The sequence below is a fragment of the Triticum urartu genome, chromosome 2A (genome assembly GCF_056163025.1).
Source record: "Triticum urartu cultivar PI428250 chromosome 2A, HENAU_Tu73, whole genome shotgun sequence".
In the NCBI taxonomy this organism is placed as follows: Eukaryota; Viridiplantae; Streptophyta; class Magnoliopsida; order Poales; family Poaceae; genus Triticum; species Triticum urartu.
The window spans coordinates 117,196,807-117,214,564 of NC_141874.1; positions in this window are offsets into that span (position 1 = coordinate 117,196,807).

Consider the following 17,758-nt stretch of genomic DNA (forward strand, 5'->3'; position numbering starts at 1 on the left):
GCATTACATCATCCAGATACAAACAAGGTCCGACTACGGAACCAAATAAGAGAAGACTACCCCTAACGCTACAGATCCCCGATCGTCCCAACTGGGCTCCACTACTGATCAACTGAAACGAAACAACACAACGAACAAGATCTTCATCGAGCACCTCCTTGAGCTCGGTTGTGTCACCTGCACGGTATCATCGGCACCTGCAACTGGTTTTGGAAGTAATCTGTGAGTAACGGGGACTCAGCAATCTCACACCCTCGCGATCAAGACTATTTAAGCTTATAGGTAGGAAAAAGGTATGAGGTGGAGCTGCAGCAAGCACTAGCATATATGGTGGCTAACTTACGCAAATGAGAGCGAGAAGAGAAGGCAAAGCACGTTCGAGATCAAGAAGTGATCCTACACTACTTACGTTCAAGCATTACTCCAACACCGTGTTCACTTCCCGGACTCCGCCGGAAAGAGACCGTCACGGCTACACACGTGGTTGATGCATTTTAGTAAAGTTAAGTTTCAGGTTTTCTTCAACCGGACATTAACAAATTCAAATCTTCCCATAACCGCGGGCACGGCTTTCGAAAGTTCAAAACCCTACAGGGGTGTCCCAACTTAGCCCATCACAAGCTCTCACGGTCAACGAAGGATATTCCTTCTCCCAAGAAGACCCGATCAGGCTCGGAATCCCGATTACAAGACATTTCGACAATGGTAAAACAAGACAAGCAAAGCCACCTGAATGTGCCGACAAATCCCGATAGGAGCTGCACATATCTCGTTCTCAGGGCACACCGGATTGTCCAAACTTCCAGTAGGCCAACCCAGAGTTGCCCCTAGTGGCCACCGGCGGCTGACAAGTTGGACCAACACTCAGAGGAGCATTGGCCCGGGGGTTTAAATAAAGATGACCCTTGAGTCTGCAGAACCCAAGGGAAAGAAAAGGCTAGGTCGCAAATGGTAAAACCAAGGTTGGGACTTGCTGGAGGAGTTTTATTCAAAGTGAACTGTCAAGGGGTTCCCATTATAACCCAACCGTGTAAGGAACGCAAAATCAAGGAACATAACACCGGTATGATGGAAACTAGGGCAGCAAGAGTGGAACAAAACACTAGGCATAAGGCCGAGCCTTCCACCCTTTACCAAGTATATAGATGCATTAATTAAATAAGAGATATTGTGATATCCCAACAAAATATCCATGTTCCAACAAGGAACAAACTCCAATCTTCACCTGCAACTAACAACGCTAAAAGAGGGGCTGAGCAAAGCGGTAACATAGCCAAACAACGGTTTGCTTGGACAAGGTGGGTTAGAGGCTCATAGCAATATGGGAGGAAAGGTAAAGCATGTGGTAGGTATCGCAGCATAGGCATAGCAAAAGAGCGAGCAATTAGCAAGCACAGATAGAAGTGATTTCGAGGGTATGGTCATCTTGCCTGCAAAGTTCTCCGAGAAGACGAAAGATTGATTCCTGAAAACGAAGTCAACGGGTTCCTCGATCACGTACTCGTCTCCCGGCTCTACCCAAAGCAAGAACACAAGCAAAAGGGAGACACAATCAACCACGTGCAATGCACAAGCAACATGATGAAAAACATGGCATGATATGTGGGATGCGATATGCGATTTATATGCATGCTTCGGAAAGAAAAGATTGAACCTGGCCTCAACTTGGAAAACCAAGAGTGCCACTGGAAATAGGAGTTGATTTCGGTCGAAATCGATATAAAGATCACCAGAATCGGATGCACGGTTTGCAAATGGCAAGCAAAACAAATATGGCACCGATCTGCGATTAACAGCACGAGGCCATCTAAATGCATCAAGAACAACAAGCTACTGCACTCTAACATGGAAACAAAACACATAGCAGGGATCCACTCAAGATGCTTGACAAAAGATGAACACTGAGGTACGGCTAATTCACTCAATAGTGGGTTCAAACAAGCATGGCAAAAATGCAAAAGATAACAGGTTGCACACTTAGTGAAAATAACATGGCAGGATTCAACATTAGGAAGCAATGTTTAGAGCAAGATAACAACATGCTACAGAAACATATCATGGGAAAGCAAAGCATGGCACGAAGCTACTCAAAGCATACAACAAAAGTCCCTTACTGACCTTAAGCCAAAAGGCATCAGAAAATACAATGGCAACCATGTGAACATAGCAAGTTTCGTTAATAGATTCAGACTTAGCAGAAAACTGGAACATGGCAAAACAGATTTACATAGGCATGTTTACGAGCTCGATGCACTCACCACAAGGCATTGCATGACAAACTAAGCATACACCCAGCAAGTAGACATGGCATAGAAGCTAAACATGGCAAGAACAACCTCATAGCATGCAGGGATCAACTACAACAACCTCGGCAAAATTGCTTAACATGTAAACAATCTGCCAGGAACATTTTATAGAAAAAGTAGAGCTCAATTGACTCAAGCTAGGGTGCTCCATAAATGCAAACAAAGACATGGATGGATAGAGCACAACCATATCTACAAAACATCCTTACTAATCATGCTTAAAAGAGGCATGGATCACTCTGTAGCAACATGAATACACGGCATAAAAATAACAGCAGGAAAAGGACTTAGAGAAAATCTAAGTCCCTGAAATCAGCAACATTACGAGGGCTACTTTGCATGCTTATGCTAGTCACCACAAAGATCAAAAAAATACATGGCATACACCCCTGTAATGATGGCATGGCATACTTCAAAAATCATGAAGGGCTCAAGGTCATAGGAGATACACACTAATCATGGCAAAAATGACAAAAGACCAATTACTGATAAGAATCTGAAACTAATATAAACTAGCACTCTTGCAACAGCATTTAGGGCTTCAAGATGAACTTAAATGAACATGGTGCAATGGAATGAAATGATGTAGTCGTCGAGATGAACAATTTGATATGCTGCACGCCCAAAACGGAGCCACGGATGCAAAGTTAGGACATGAAGAAAAAGCCCAAAAATACTGGGGACTTAGAGAAATTATACCCTCGCGAAAAGTTAACCCAGGACGGGGAGATACGGGGCGGAGGGATCCGGGAACGCGGACGGAGCGTTTGGATCGGGGGACGGGTGGATCTCATCCCACCCGTCCGGATCTGGCCGGGGCGGCTACCAGAGACGAGCGCCGGCGAGGTGGTTGAACTCCGATGAGGCGGTGGTGTACGTCGGCGGAGGCGGAGGAGCAGGGCTCCGGCGGCCTGTAGTGCGGGGATGAGTGGCGGCGAGCTCGGCATGGAGGCGGCATTCGGCGGGGTCGGCGGAAGAGCGGCGTGCGGGCTCGGGCGCCGGCGGCCTGCGGTCGCCGCAGGGCGCATGTCCGGCGAGGTCTCCTCCCCAGGAGCTCGGGAGCAAGACGGCGGCGCTGGGAGGCTCGGGCGCTCGGGCCCGGGGCGGCTCAGGCGGCCCGGAGATGGGCCGGCGGGCCAGCGCGGTGGAGGGGAGAGAGGAGGACAGGTGGCGGCACCGGATAGGCTGGCGGCGGTGGGGGTGACGTGGCACGCTGCCATTGGGAAGAGTGAGGTGGCCGGCAGCGCGGACATGTCCGGGCGCGGCGTGGACGTGTCCGGCGGCGCGTGGGGAGGAATTTTTAGGGTTTCGTCCACAGATTTTGGAGGGGATCACACACACACACACACATATATATAGGTAGAGGGAGCTAGGAGACTCCAAATTGAGCACGGTTTTCGGCCACGCGATCGTGATCGAACGACTGAGAGGATGGAGGGGTTTTGGATGGGTTTTGGGCCACTTTGGAGAGGTGTTGGGCTGCAACACACACGAGGCCTTTACGGTTCCTCGGTTAACCGTTGGAGTATCAAACGAAGTCCTAATGGCACGAAACTTGACAGGCGGTCTATCAATAGTGAACCAAGGCCGCTTGGCAAGTCTCGGTCCAATACAAGAACGTTTAATACCCGCACACGAAAAGAGGTAGAAAGAAACACCGGAGGACATAGGAGCGTCGGATTGCAAAACGGAGAACAGGGAAAATGCTCGGATGCATGAGACGAACATGTATGCAAATGAAATGCACATGATGACATGATATGAAATGCATGACATGCAAGCAAATGACATGGCAACGACGGCGAATAACTGGAAGACACCTGGCACAACGGTCTCGGGGCGTTACAACACTCCACCACTACGAGAGGATCTCATCCCGAGATCTAGAATGGCACCGGAGGGAAAACCGGAAGAGAAAGAGAAGAGGTAAAACTATGTTGCTTCTTTGACAAATGAGTGAAAACAAAGACCCTTGAGATGTTGAACAAAATTGAAAGAAAGAAAGCAACAGAGATGAACGAAGTTGAAAGCACTCTGTTAGAAATTTGGAACAAGGAAGAACAAATTCGGACAGCACTCCGGTTTAAAAGAGATGCAAGATTTGATAGGATGAAAAGGACTTGAGCAAAGGGGCACAACACTCCGGTTAAATGGATAAGCAAAGGAAAGAACATGATCTTGACAAAACAAGATGATGGGTCGAAGAGAGCAACATCACAATGCCTCCTGAACAAAAGATAGAACGGATTGAAAGTAACAAAGAAGAAAAACAACATCTTGTACCTCGAATGAATTTGAAAACATCCTTCCATAGAGAATTGGACGGAGTTGTTGGAAAACCAACGGCGAAAAGAGTAAGCTTGTTGTGGGCTTATGGAAAACCTCTCAAAATCAAGAGGTGAGACTCTGCCACTAATGAAACAATAGATTGGATTGATATCACCAAGGAGACGAGAAAACTTATTCACCGGAAGGATAAGGAATACTTGGGTCATTTATGAGCACCATAAATAGCAACAATCCTTAGGGAAGGATTTAGGTGAAATATAACCCAAGATAACTCCAATGACGAAATTGATGGATTTAAAATATCTCATTCTTGATAACTTGTGAATCACGAAGCACAAAGGAAAATTATCAAGAATGACATAACACCATCTCAAAAGATGAGATAGAAAGAATTGCACTCCGGATTGCAAGAAGAAGAATGCTTGAGCTCCTTAAAAAGAATCTCGATGAGAACTTGGAGACGGAATTAAATCCTTTATGAACCATCATCTAGAGCCTCCATGAAGAACTCCGGTAAACAAAAGGATAACGAAAAGAAAGAGAAGTTGAAAGCACAAAGTGAAACCTTGTTATGATTGGATGAAGCTTTGCGACGAGATAAGTGGAAACTTGGAACTCCGGAAAAGAAAAGATGCATCAAGTGAAACCGAGAATTTGATGAGCCTCCGGAGTAAAGAATTGAATTCACTCAATGAAACAAAATAAGAATTACATTATGCTTATCATTCACCAATTTAATTGATGACAAGCAACGGATTTGGCATACTACTTATTCTCGTAGAAAGGATTAAGATAGATAAAGCACCAACTTGGGAGGGTATTGATGGAACCATCGGTGGGATTGAAACAACGAATAAATTGATATGATAAACGAAGGAAGAAAAATAATCTTGGAAGAACCACCGTAAGAATTAACAATGAATGAAGTAAAGGCACAAATCACCAGGAAGAATTAGAGAAGAATGAAGATACTTGAGAGAATATAGATACATGAGAACGAAAAGATCACGAGCTGATAAGAAAAAAACTTGAATGATGCACTGGTAAGATTAGGAGAACGATAACTGAAAGCTGGGAATGAATAAACCGAAATGATGGCCTTCGGAGAATCAAACTCTAAAGACTCCTGAATTGCTCCGGATGGGTGAAAAGAATTCTCACAGTCGAAACCAATTATGAGAGGATGGCATCAAGCTAGCACCACGACTCTTTGAGAGAACAGATAAAATTTGGAGGAAAAATTCTTCTTAGGTCTTCAAGTGTTGAGAATGATGACGAGAAACACCACCATGAGTTGTTGAGGCACTCCGGAATAGAAATTAGAAAGGTTGAACCAACGATGAAAAAAATTTGAAAGATCTTGGAGAAAGGCAATTGACTGATGATAACTCATTCCTACGTCAAACTTTAGAAGATTTGAGAAAAGCTCCGAGAAAATTAGAAGAGTCAGGTAAGATCCTGGGAAAAAACCTGTGGGTTAGGGCCCACTCAAGAGAAAAAAAAACATCATTGAAAAATTTAAGAGATAGATTGCACCGTTTGAATTAAATGACTTGAAATAGATAACAACCTCAAAATAGCTTGAACGGATTGATAATGGAAACGAATCTTCTGAGAAATCTTCAGCACTCCGGAACAAATGAATAGAGAGAGGTGAACAACTAAGAGGTGCACCGACATGAGAAAACATTGAAACGAGGAAAATATATGATCAACAAAGCCTGACTTGAAACCACCGGAGATGAAAAGAATGAAGAATGACGAACTTGAAGCTCTGGAATCTTCATGAGAAACACCGGATAAGAACATTGATTGAAAAGAAAGAAGAGACTTCACCTGAATAAAAGGATGCTTGATTAAGAAATCCGAGCCCTTCAAGAAAAAGGGTGGGAGGGCGGGAAAACAAAGGCAACTTGGGACGGATGAAACAAACAATGTTGAGAAAACTTAGAGTTGATCTTGCAGATGTTGAAATGATCGGATCCACTTGAAGAGAAACACACCGGTTGAAAAGGATTGACATGAAAATCTCGATTATCATGAAGGATTGGTAATCACATCGGAGTATGAGAACACTGTTTAGGAAAAGCATGGAATCAACACTTGACATTGAAGCAACTCAAATACCACAACTCAAAAAAACAAAGGATTGGCTTGCAGAATAAGCCAGAACAAACATATGATAGAGATTTCATCCGAAGTTTTCATGGTGGGGCCCACACGGGCTCGATCGTATAGCACCATCATGTACAAGGCAGTGCACATGACATACGAAGCGTCCCCGAGTCAGCATAGCCAAGGACTCTTTAAGACACAACGAGACCACTGTAAAACCAACCGTGGATAGGCGGACCACTAGACGTCGTGCCCCAATTTCATATCATACATCTGTCGGAAAGATATCCTAAGAACTACTTGAATTCCGAATGACCAAAAGGATCGAAAATTAGGACTAACGCCCCTGAAGATAATCATGTTGATGAAGGAGCGCCAGCGTTGTTGGGGTCGTTTGTTGATGTAGGGCCTGTCGCAGTGTCGTCCAAATCTTCATGTTCATCAGTGTCGCGCGATGAAGAAAATGAGCTGGCCACCAGAGAAGGAACCTGGACCTTCTTGAATTTCTTCGGTGGAGGTGCAGACCAGTCAAAATCTTCTTTGAGACCCATGTTCTTCAGATCTTCTTCACCATACAGATCTGACAGGATTGCCCAGGTGCGACCGAAGACTTGATGGAGGTAGTAGTGGTTTTTCTTCACTGCATTGTGTGTGGCAGTCATGTTGTGAAGAAGTGAACCAAACTAACACTTAACCCATTTGTGATTTCGATCCACCTTCTGGTGAAGACTAAGCAGAAGTTCACGGTCAGTCATCACGCGCGGAGCAGTGTCTTGAGGAGTGGACTTAGGTGCATTGGCAGAGTCATGTGTGGCAGAGTCATCATTGGTGGAATAAGATGCAGCTTTGCGAAACTGACCATCCAATGGACGAATGCCTTCATCTATTACAGCTGGTGCCTTGCCCTTTCCATCAACCAGGAATATGTCTGCTTGAGGACTTCAATTGGGGGCAAGTAGCTGAGGTGATTCTGGAAATCAGCTTTGTAGTTGAGTGAAGACCTTGTCCTAAGGAATCTCATAATCCAAGGTGCATAAGGCTTCAGCTCAAACAGAGATAGTGCAACATTGGCCATAGTCCTCATGAAGAAATCGTGATAATTGACAGGAATGCCATGAACAATGTTGAATACCAGATTATTCATGATGCCAACAATTTCCTCATCAGATGAGTCGTGGCCTTTGATGGGACTGATTGTCCTCGTAAGAATACGATAGACAGTTCTGGGCACGTACAACAATTCCTTCACGAGGAATTTGGTTCTTGGTGCTTGATATGGCTTCAAAGGTTTCATCAGCACCTGCATGTAATGATGTGTGAGCTCAGGTTCACTGTAGATGCAGCGAGCTTCTTCAAGGGGAGGACTGAGTGGTAGAGCACGAAGCAATTCAGAGGCTGGTGCAGTGTAGTGAGTGTTTTCAGACATCCAGTCCAGCACCCATGAATTCACATCTTCAGCATCTCCGGTGATGTGCAGCGTTGCATAGAATTGAAGAATCAGTTCTTCATTCCAATCGCAGATGTTAGAGCAAAAGTTGAGCAGTCCAGCATCGTGAAGAACACTGAGGACTGGTGCAAAGCACGGCAGAGATTCCATATCCACGTGAGTAATATGCTCATGGTAGAAGATCTTCTCCTTGTTAAACAACACTGAGGAATAGAAATTGGCTTGACTGGCAGTCCAGAAACGCCTCTTCCTAATGCGAGCAGAGTCATATGGGTTGTAATCTTCGAAGAAGACGTGCTCACCGAAGAAATCATCAGCCTTGAACTTTTTCTTGTGTGAGAATGGATCCTTTGGCTTCGGCAGAGGAGTGTCAGTGAGTTGCATCACGACCTCAGGAATCTCAATCACAGGTTTTTCAGGCTGAGGAATTTCTGGTTCCTCCTCTGTGGCATTCTGTGTCGTTGGTTGTTCAGCAGCAGTAGTTTGTTCAGCGCTAGTGGCTGGAATTTCCTCATGGACAGATGCAGTGGGATGAGTTTCTTCAGAGCCCATGTGAACAGTTAGTGTGGGGGACTGAGGAATTTGCTGTAGAGGGGTGAACATTGGAGAATTTGGATGCTGACTTTCCCAGAATTCATCACTGATTATGGGTGTGGAGCAGCCAATGTCCACATCTTCTTCTTCCATTTCTTCAACGCCAGCCTCTTCAGCTGTGAACTGAGGCATAGGCGAGGAGATGATAGGTGTTGAAGGGATCGCATCCACTTCAATTTCTTCATCCAACGGTTCAGCCGAAGCAGCAGAAGGAGTTTCTTCATCAGATCCGCTGGGGATCACATATTCTTCATCAAAAGGAACAAGGTCCTTTGATGGCCTGGTTGAGATGGGAACAGCATCAATCGGATTTGCAAACGAACTTGTCATAGGCTTCATTTTCTTCGGAGCTGAAGAATCTGAAGTAGCTGATGCTTTCCTTTTCTTCACTACAGCACGCTCTGCAGCCTTGGTCTTCTTCACAGCTGATGTAGATGGAAGGATCGAAGTTGAAGTTGGTGCAGGAGCAGCTGAGGAAGCTGGTCGATTTTCTTCAGGCACAACTGATGCAGTTGCCCTGAGTTCTTCAGTTTCTTCAGGCACACCACTAGTGGGTACCCTGGCAATTTCTTCAGCGGCTAGAATGCAGTCATCAGCTCTAGAACTCACATTTTCTTCAGCAGCCTGATTGTCATCAGCTCTGCTGGCATTTTCTTCAGTAGGCTGAGCAGATGCTTCAGCCTGAGGAATTTCCTGTTGCGTTGGGGCTGCAACATTGGAAGTGAATTTATCCGCAAGTTTTACAAAACGAACCTTGGCTCCAAGCCAATCAGCGCGATAAGCGTCAAAGTCATCACTGAGTTTCTTAATCTCAGTCTGAATAGTGACAAGTTCTTCAGTTGTCATAGAGACAACGTTTTTCTTTAGATAGCGCTCTTTCTTGTACTGCGCTTTCTTGATCTGCCTGGCCTTCTCAAATTTCCACTTTTCTTCTTGAATGAAGTGGGTCAACATGTGACTCTGGCCAGGAGTTAGCTTGAAGTCAGGCAAGGGAGTGTTGGGGTCCTTGTGCCAATCATCAATGTAGTCGAGGATGAGCTTGGGATCGAAAAGCAGTGGCACCTCTGATCCCTTGGCTCTAGCGGCCTTGACTTGCCTGTCTCTGATGATTTCTGCAAGTTCATCATCATCAGCTTCGTCTTCATCAGATGGCACTTGGAAAGCGACTTGCTTCTTTTGAGGACTTGGGCGAGGACCTCGTCCAGCAGTGGCCTTTGTCTTCAGCAGTGAGGGGCCAGCTGAGGAACTTGGTGCAGCTGAGGAACTAGCTGAGACACCTGAGGCAATGCAGATGCCGGCAGTCCTTTGGCATGAAGCGTGATGCACATGTGTTGAGGATTTGGTCGGAACAGCTGAAGGCTTTCACGGAGGAGCTGAGGACTTTGGAGGAACAGGAGCAACATGAGGAATTTGCCGTGAGGGCTTTGATCGGCCTGGCCTTGAGGGCATTGCTGAGGAGCTTGGCCTTGAGGGCATTGTTGGTGAAGTACTTGGCTTGCGCGCAGGCTTCTTAGACATAGCCTTCTTTGGCTTGACAGCAGAGGCCTCAACAGAGGCAGACACAGCAGAGTCTTCATTGAATTTCCTCACTGCTTCTCTGGCTTGCTTAGCCAGCTTGGCTTGGCACTTGGCCCATTCATCAGGATAGTCCTCACCGCGCTTGAGGCTGGTGGGATCTGCTATTTGGCCAGGTGCCAATGGAGCTCTTGGGCATGGAGAATTGAGTGCGAATTTCTTCATGTACTTAGGAGTGACATATCTGTACTCCCTCCATTCTCTTGCCCATCTCCTCTCTATCCTCTGTTTACGCACTTTGCACTCATTCTTGGTTTCCTCAGTAGGTGTGCAGTACCCAACATATATGTCATCAGGGATTTCAAACGCTGTATTTACCTCAGGCCTCTTTCCTCCCTTCTGTGGCTTCTTACCATCAGCCATTTTCTTCAGTTGAGGAATTTGAACAATTGAATTCTCTGAAGAAGTATGCAAATTTTCTTCGAGGAACGCTGCAAATGAGTTAAGTTGATGAGAACCTAGTGATTCAGCAGCTGACATGTGTACCTGTGAACAGAGTATAGTTGCGAGGAATTTGGAGAGGTCATATGCGTTCTCAGAAGGTTTTTCAAAAAGAACAAGTTTGAGGAATTTGACCAGATGAGTCTTGAAGATTTTCACTAAGCGTTCTTTGTCTTAGATTCCAGAGTTGTATAGATCGAAGATCCACACAATTGAGGAATCTTGAAGAAAAATGATGCTTAGAGAAACGAATCAAGAACAAATGACATGTGAGGTGTTCAGTGTGTGAAGATATGAAGAAAAACACTGTTGAAGATTTTGTAGATAATCATTCGAATCAATGAGGGCAGTAAAAGTAACTTTTAATTACCCTGGATGAAGAACACGATGAACTGGAGTGAGGAGATGTGAAGTTCGTCTATGCAGATCTTCCACGCCCTAACTTGGCGGAGGAAGACAGCTACGGCGGCGGCGGAGTGAAGATGTCCACGGTCGGCGCGAGTACGTCGGCGACGAGGTCGAGGCAGTGAAGCTCTTCCTCACCGACGGCGATGAAGTAGCGGCGGTGCTAGGGTTTGAGAAGCTCGAGCTGGAGAGAGAGGTCGAGCGGAGTAAAAGAAGTGAGGAAGGGAAGGAGGGGTATTTATAGCCATGGTGAAAAACTGCTCGCCCGAAGAAATTGGACGAACGTGCCCCTGACCCTTCTCATTCGCATGACATGTGTCACCCACGTAGTGAGAGGTGGAGATCATGTTAGATCATGGGTGAGTGGATAAGTGTATCGTGGGATGAGGAACGGTTTGAGCGGCAAAGCCGAAAATTTAGATAAGATAGGTTTTCAAGTTCCGTTCGCAATTTCTTTAGCTGACAAGGACACAATGAAGATTTTGAACGAGTTTCAAATAGAACGCACATGAAGAATTTGTGGACAGATTGGGTTGAGTATAGCATAGAGGGGAAGGGTCCGATCACATTCACTTAGCAGAAAACCAACTTGAAGAAATAGAAATAAGTGAATGCTGTAGAGGACATAAACTCATATATATATATAGCCAATGAAGAAAAACGACGGAACCAGTGAAGACTATGCAAAGTTGAAGAATATGAATAATTTGAGGAATTTCAACTTTTGGTGGTGGCGTGACCCACCGTATAAGAATGATGATTTCAGACACCGCGTACAATTATCGTAGGGTTCTGAGAATCAAATTCTTCATTAATTTCTTCACACTAAGAGTGTCATTCTTCATTGATTGAAGAAAAACGTTTCTTCATGTGTTGCACATCTAAGTCATCAATTTTGCATAAGTCTTAGGATGAGTGTCCTTTTCAAAGAACATCCGAAGATTCTAGGATATTTAGCTCACACCGCAACTTGCCAAATCTCTTCTCATCCAAGGGCTTTGTGAAGATATTGGCTAGCTGTTCTTCAGTCTTCACATGCTCAATAGAAATGTCGCCCTTCAACACATAATCACGAAGAAAATGATGAAGAATCTGAATGTGCTTTGTGTTCGAGTGCTGAACTGGGTTGTGAGCAATCTTGATGGCACTCTCATTGTCACAGAGGAGAGGCACATTCTTCATGTTGACGCCGTAGTCCTTGAGAGTTTGCTTCATCCATAGCAATTGGGCACAGCAAGAACCACCGGCAATGTACTCAGCTTCAGCAGTAGATAGTGATACGCAGTTCTGTTTCTTCGAGGACCAACAGACCAAAGATCGTCTGAGGAAATGACATGTACCAGATGTTGACTTGCGATCCACATGATCACCAGCATAGTCAGAGTCAGAATATCCAACAAGATCAAAAACCGAGCCCTTGGGGTACCATAATCCAAGTGTTGGTGTGTGAGCTAGATATCGAAGAATATGCTTCACAGCCTTATGGTGTGATTCCTTCGGTTCAGCTTGAAATCGGGCACACATGCAAACACTAAGCATTATATCTGGCCTAGATGCACATAAGTACAATAAGGAACCTATCATGGAGCGGTATACCTTATGATCGAAGTCAATACCATTTTCATCAATGCACAGATGGCCATTTGTGGGCATAGGAATTTTGACGCCTTTGCAATCTTGCATGCCGAACTTCCTCAGTACATCCTTGAGGTATTTCTCCTGAGAGATGAATATGCCATTGTGTTGTTGACGAATTTGAAGACCTAAGAAGAATTTCAACTCTCCCATCCTAGACATTTGATATTCTTCACTCATCATATAGGCAAATTCATCACTATAACGTTGGTCAGTACAGCCAAAGATAATATCATCAACATATATTTGGCACACGAACAATTCACCATCATAAGATTTAGTGAAAAGAGAAGGGTCGAGTGAACCGGGTTTGAAGCCTTTCTTCATGAGGAGTTCCTTCAAGGTATCATACCAAGCCCGTGGGGCCTGCTTGAGGCCATAGAGGGCCTTGTTGAGGCTGAAGACTTTGTCAAGATTCTTTGGATCTTCAAAACCTGGGGGTTGAGCAACATATACTTCTTCCTCAAGCTTACCATTGAGGAATGCACTTTTCACATCCATTTGATATAAAGTGATATCATGATGGTTAGCGTAAGCAAGTAATATGCGAATAGCCTCAAGTCTATCAACAGGTGCAAAAGTTTCATCGAAATCAATTCCTTCAACCTGTGTGTAGCTACAAGCCGTGTCTTATTCCTCACCAAAAGGCTATTTTCATCTTGCTTGTTGCGGTAGATCCACTTTGTGCCGATGATATTGTGCTTGCGAGGATCTGGACGTTTGACCAGTTCCCAGACATTGTTGAGCTCGAACTGATGTAATTCTTCTTGCATGTCCTGAATCCACTCAGGCTCTAGAAATGCTTCATCTACCTTAGTGGGCTCTATAATAGAGACAAAAGCATACTGCCCACAAAAGTTAGACAAATGTGAAGCTTTTGAGCGTGTGAGAGTACCTGGCACTTTGATGTCATTGCTGATCTTTTAAACTTGCACTTCTTTTGCAATGCGAGGATGAGCTGGTTGTCGTTGAAGAGTTTGATCAGCGTTTTCTTCAGCACCATTTTCTTCAGGTGCATTAGCTCGACGTTCTTCATGTTCTGAAATGAATTCTTCAGCAGGTTCTTCAGTAGGAATGACATCCTCAGTAGCCTTTAACTTGATAGTTTCCTCAGGTGTTGGTTCATCTATCACAATAGGTAGGTGCTTACTTTGCGAGCCATTAGTTTCATCAAACCGCACATCTACAGGTTCAACAACTTTGTGAAGAATGTTGTTGAAGACTCTGTAGGTGTGCGAGTCCTTTCCGTAACCAAGCATAAAACCTTCATGTGCTTTCGGTGCAAATTTTCAGTTGTGATGAGGATCTCTAATCCAAAATTTAGCACCGAAGACTTTGAAATAACTTACATTGGGTTTCTTATCAGTGAGAAGTTCATAGGCAGACTTTTTGAAGAATTTGTGAAGATATACTCTATTGATGATGTGGCACACAGTATCAATTGCCTCAGTCAGAAACGACGAGGCGCTTTGTATTCATCAAGCATAGTGCGATCCATCTCAGCAAGAGTCCTGTTCTTGCACTCCACGACGCCATTCTGTTGAGGAGTGTAAGGAGCAGATAACTCATGAGTAATACCAAGTTCATCGAGATAGTCATCGAGACCAGAATTCTTGAACTCAGTGTCATTGTCACTTCTGATGTGCTTGTTCTTCATACCAAAGTTGGTTGAAGCCCTCGAGGAAAATCGTTTGAAGACTTCCTGCACTTCATGTTTGTAAGTAACAAGGTGTACCCGTGTGTAGCGAGAATAATCATCAACAATAACAAAGCCATATTGAGATGCTTCATTTGAAATAGCAGAATAATGATTAGGACCAAAGAGATCCATGTGAGGAAATTCAAACGGGCGAGTGGTGGTCATGATAGTCTTCGCTGGATGCTTGGCCTTCGTCATCTTCCCAGCTTCACAAGCTCCGTATAGGTGATCCTTGAGGAATTTGACATTCTCGATTCCAATGACATGCTTCTTCTTCGCAAGCGTGTGCAAATTCCTCATGCCTGCATGACCAAGTCGTCGATGCCAGAGCCAGCCTTCTGAAGCTTTTGCAAGTAAGCACACGGCTGGTTGTGGTCCTGTAGAGAAATCAACAATATACAGGTCTCCTCTCCTAAAGCCTTCGAAGACTTTGGAATTGTCAGCTTCCATAACCACAACACAACGGTACTTGCCAAAGACAACAACCATATCAAGATCACAAAGCATTGAGACAGACATAAGGTTGTATCCTAAGGACTCAACAAGCATGACTTTGTCCATGTGTCGATTCTTTGTAATCGCAACCTTACCTAGACCCAATACCTGACTTTTGCCTTTGTCAGCAAAGATGATATGCTTCAGATGCGACGGAGATAACGGAGCATCCATCAATAGATTCTTGTCACCAGTCACGTGGTTTGTACATCCACTATCAAGGACCCACTCAGTGGCTTTGGGTTGATCATCCTGCAGACGAATTAGTGCAGCTTACAAACTCATATACTTCATCAGTGAAGAATATGACATCAATTCATCGGATCAATTTTATCAAATAAAAGAACTGATAAAGCAATATGAGGACGTGAGAAATGAAAGTTCATTTCTTCATGATTAGCCTGCGTCCTATCAGGCATGCTTAGGTCTCCAGCAAATTCTTCAGACGAGTATGTGCATCTGGAGACCTGACCCTGCAGAAGAGATTAGTTCTTTTTCTTCACCACCCACATCTGAAGGGGTGGCAAAGAGTTCATCATTCTGCGAGCTCCATACGAAAAGGATGGCATAGAAGCCAGTCCATTTTGTTTCACATAAGAGGGGTTAGAGTAAGCATAAGAGCATGCAGAGAAATTCTTCAAGGACTTATGGACATGATGATTTAAAGAATAATGCACATATCCATAATCCTTAGATCTTCCCTGCGAAACAGACGGGTTAGCACGATGATGTTCATATGAGGACTTTGATCCATATGAGGATTTGATCCATATGAAGAATTTGATCTGGGGTTCCTATTCTTCACAGGTGGCGTCATGATGACATTCACCTTAAGATTTTCAAGGCATCTTTTGGGAACCGAGATTTTCTTCATAGGGGAGTCGTTCCTGTAGTTAGTGCCAACATATCTAGCAAATACTTCACCGTTCTGATTTTTGAATAGCTTATAGTTGGAGTCAATTGACTCATCATCAGAATGAGGAGATTCATATGCAAATCCAGATAAGTTAGATGGATCAACTGGAGGTCCCTTTACAGCAACCCATGTAGTTTTGGGGTACTGCTCAGGCTTCCAATATGTACCATCAGCATTGAGTTTCCTCTCAAAGGCGATACCCTCTTTCCTAGTGTTCCTGTTGAGGATCTGCTTTTTAAGCACATCACAAAGAGCCTGATGCCCTTTGAGGCTTTTGTACATGCCCGCCGTGTACAATTCCTTCAGCCCTGCATCGTTAGTGATACTAGCAATGTCCTCAGATGAGGAATTAGTGATAGCAGAGGCATGTGAAGAATTTGAAACATTAGCAGCATTTGAACATTCAGGTGAAGAATTAGCAGATTCACGTTCAATGCACTTCAAGCATGGAGGAACAAATTCTTCCTGAGAAGCACTGATTTGTTGAGCAAGTAATGAATCGCGCTCCTTCTGAAGATCTTCATAACTCACTCTTAGCTTTTCAAGATCTTGCTTTCTTTGAAGAAATTCAAAAGAAAGCTTCTCATGATCGGATAAGAGAGTGTTATGTTGATCTTGAAGGGTGTCATACTTAGTATGAAGTCTCTGAAGACTTTCAGCCAAAGCTTTTGACTGATCCATTTCTTCACCCAACATATCATCGCTTTTGTTTAGCATATAGTGAACTTTTTCCAAAGCTCTTTGTTTTTTAGTGGCAAGGGAAGCAAGTTTGACATAGCTGGGTCCAAATTCATCACCAGATTCATCATCACTGGACTCAGATACGTAGCATTCAGTTACCTCAGCATCTTTTGCCATAAGGCATGATGCAGAAGATGATGATTCTGGTTCGAATGTCATTGTTTTGAGAGATTCCTTGAAGTCCTCAAACCAAGGATCATGACAGGTTCGATGACCTTCATAGACCTCAGAGAGACGGTCCCAGATGAGCTTCGCATGATCGAGATGCATGATATTTCTGAACTGATTTTGTGACAGAATGGAGCAGATGACATCCTTTGCCGTGAGGTTGAGAAGAGTATACTTGCGAATGTCATCAGCATCCGCCATCTTGCACAGATCAGTCAGGCCAATCTCAGTGACGGTCCACAACTCGCTGTTCATCGCCATGAGGCGTTTCTTCATCATGGCCTTCCACTTGGGATACTCGTGACCGTCAAAGATGGGGCATGTCACCTTCGTCATACCTGCGTCGACATAACTAAAACTCCAGGTGGTTAAACCAAAATCACACAGAACAAGGGAGTACCTTGCTCTGATACCAATTGAAAGTGCGTTATATCGACTAGAGGGGGTGAATAGGCGATTTTTATGAAATTCTTCACTGAGGAATTTGCTGGTGAGGAAATTCCTTAGCGAAGAACTACTAGCAGCGGAATGAGTACTCAAAAGTAAACATAACAGAATACAAGCATAGTCATCATGATGAAATGAAGACAGGCACAGAGTACAGGAAGCGTAATCACAGGATAACACAGGATGAAGACAAACAGACTGAAGAAATTGAACTGAGGAAATTTGAGAAAGTCTTCAGTCAAAGTCTTCAAACACAGATATGAACAAACACACAACATGGTGAGGAAATGAAAGAGTTGAGGAAATAGAATGAGTAAGCTTGGTGAAGACAAAGATTTGGTAGACCAGTTCCAACTGCTGTCTCAGTTGTATGTCTGGTTGGAGCGGCTGAGTATTTAAACTCGAGGACACACAATCTCGGACACCCAGTCCTGAACACGCACCTCAAGACACCCAGTCCTCACCGTATTCTCCTTGAACTAAGG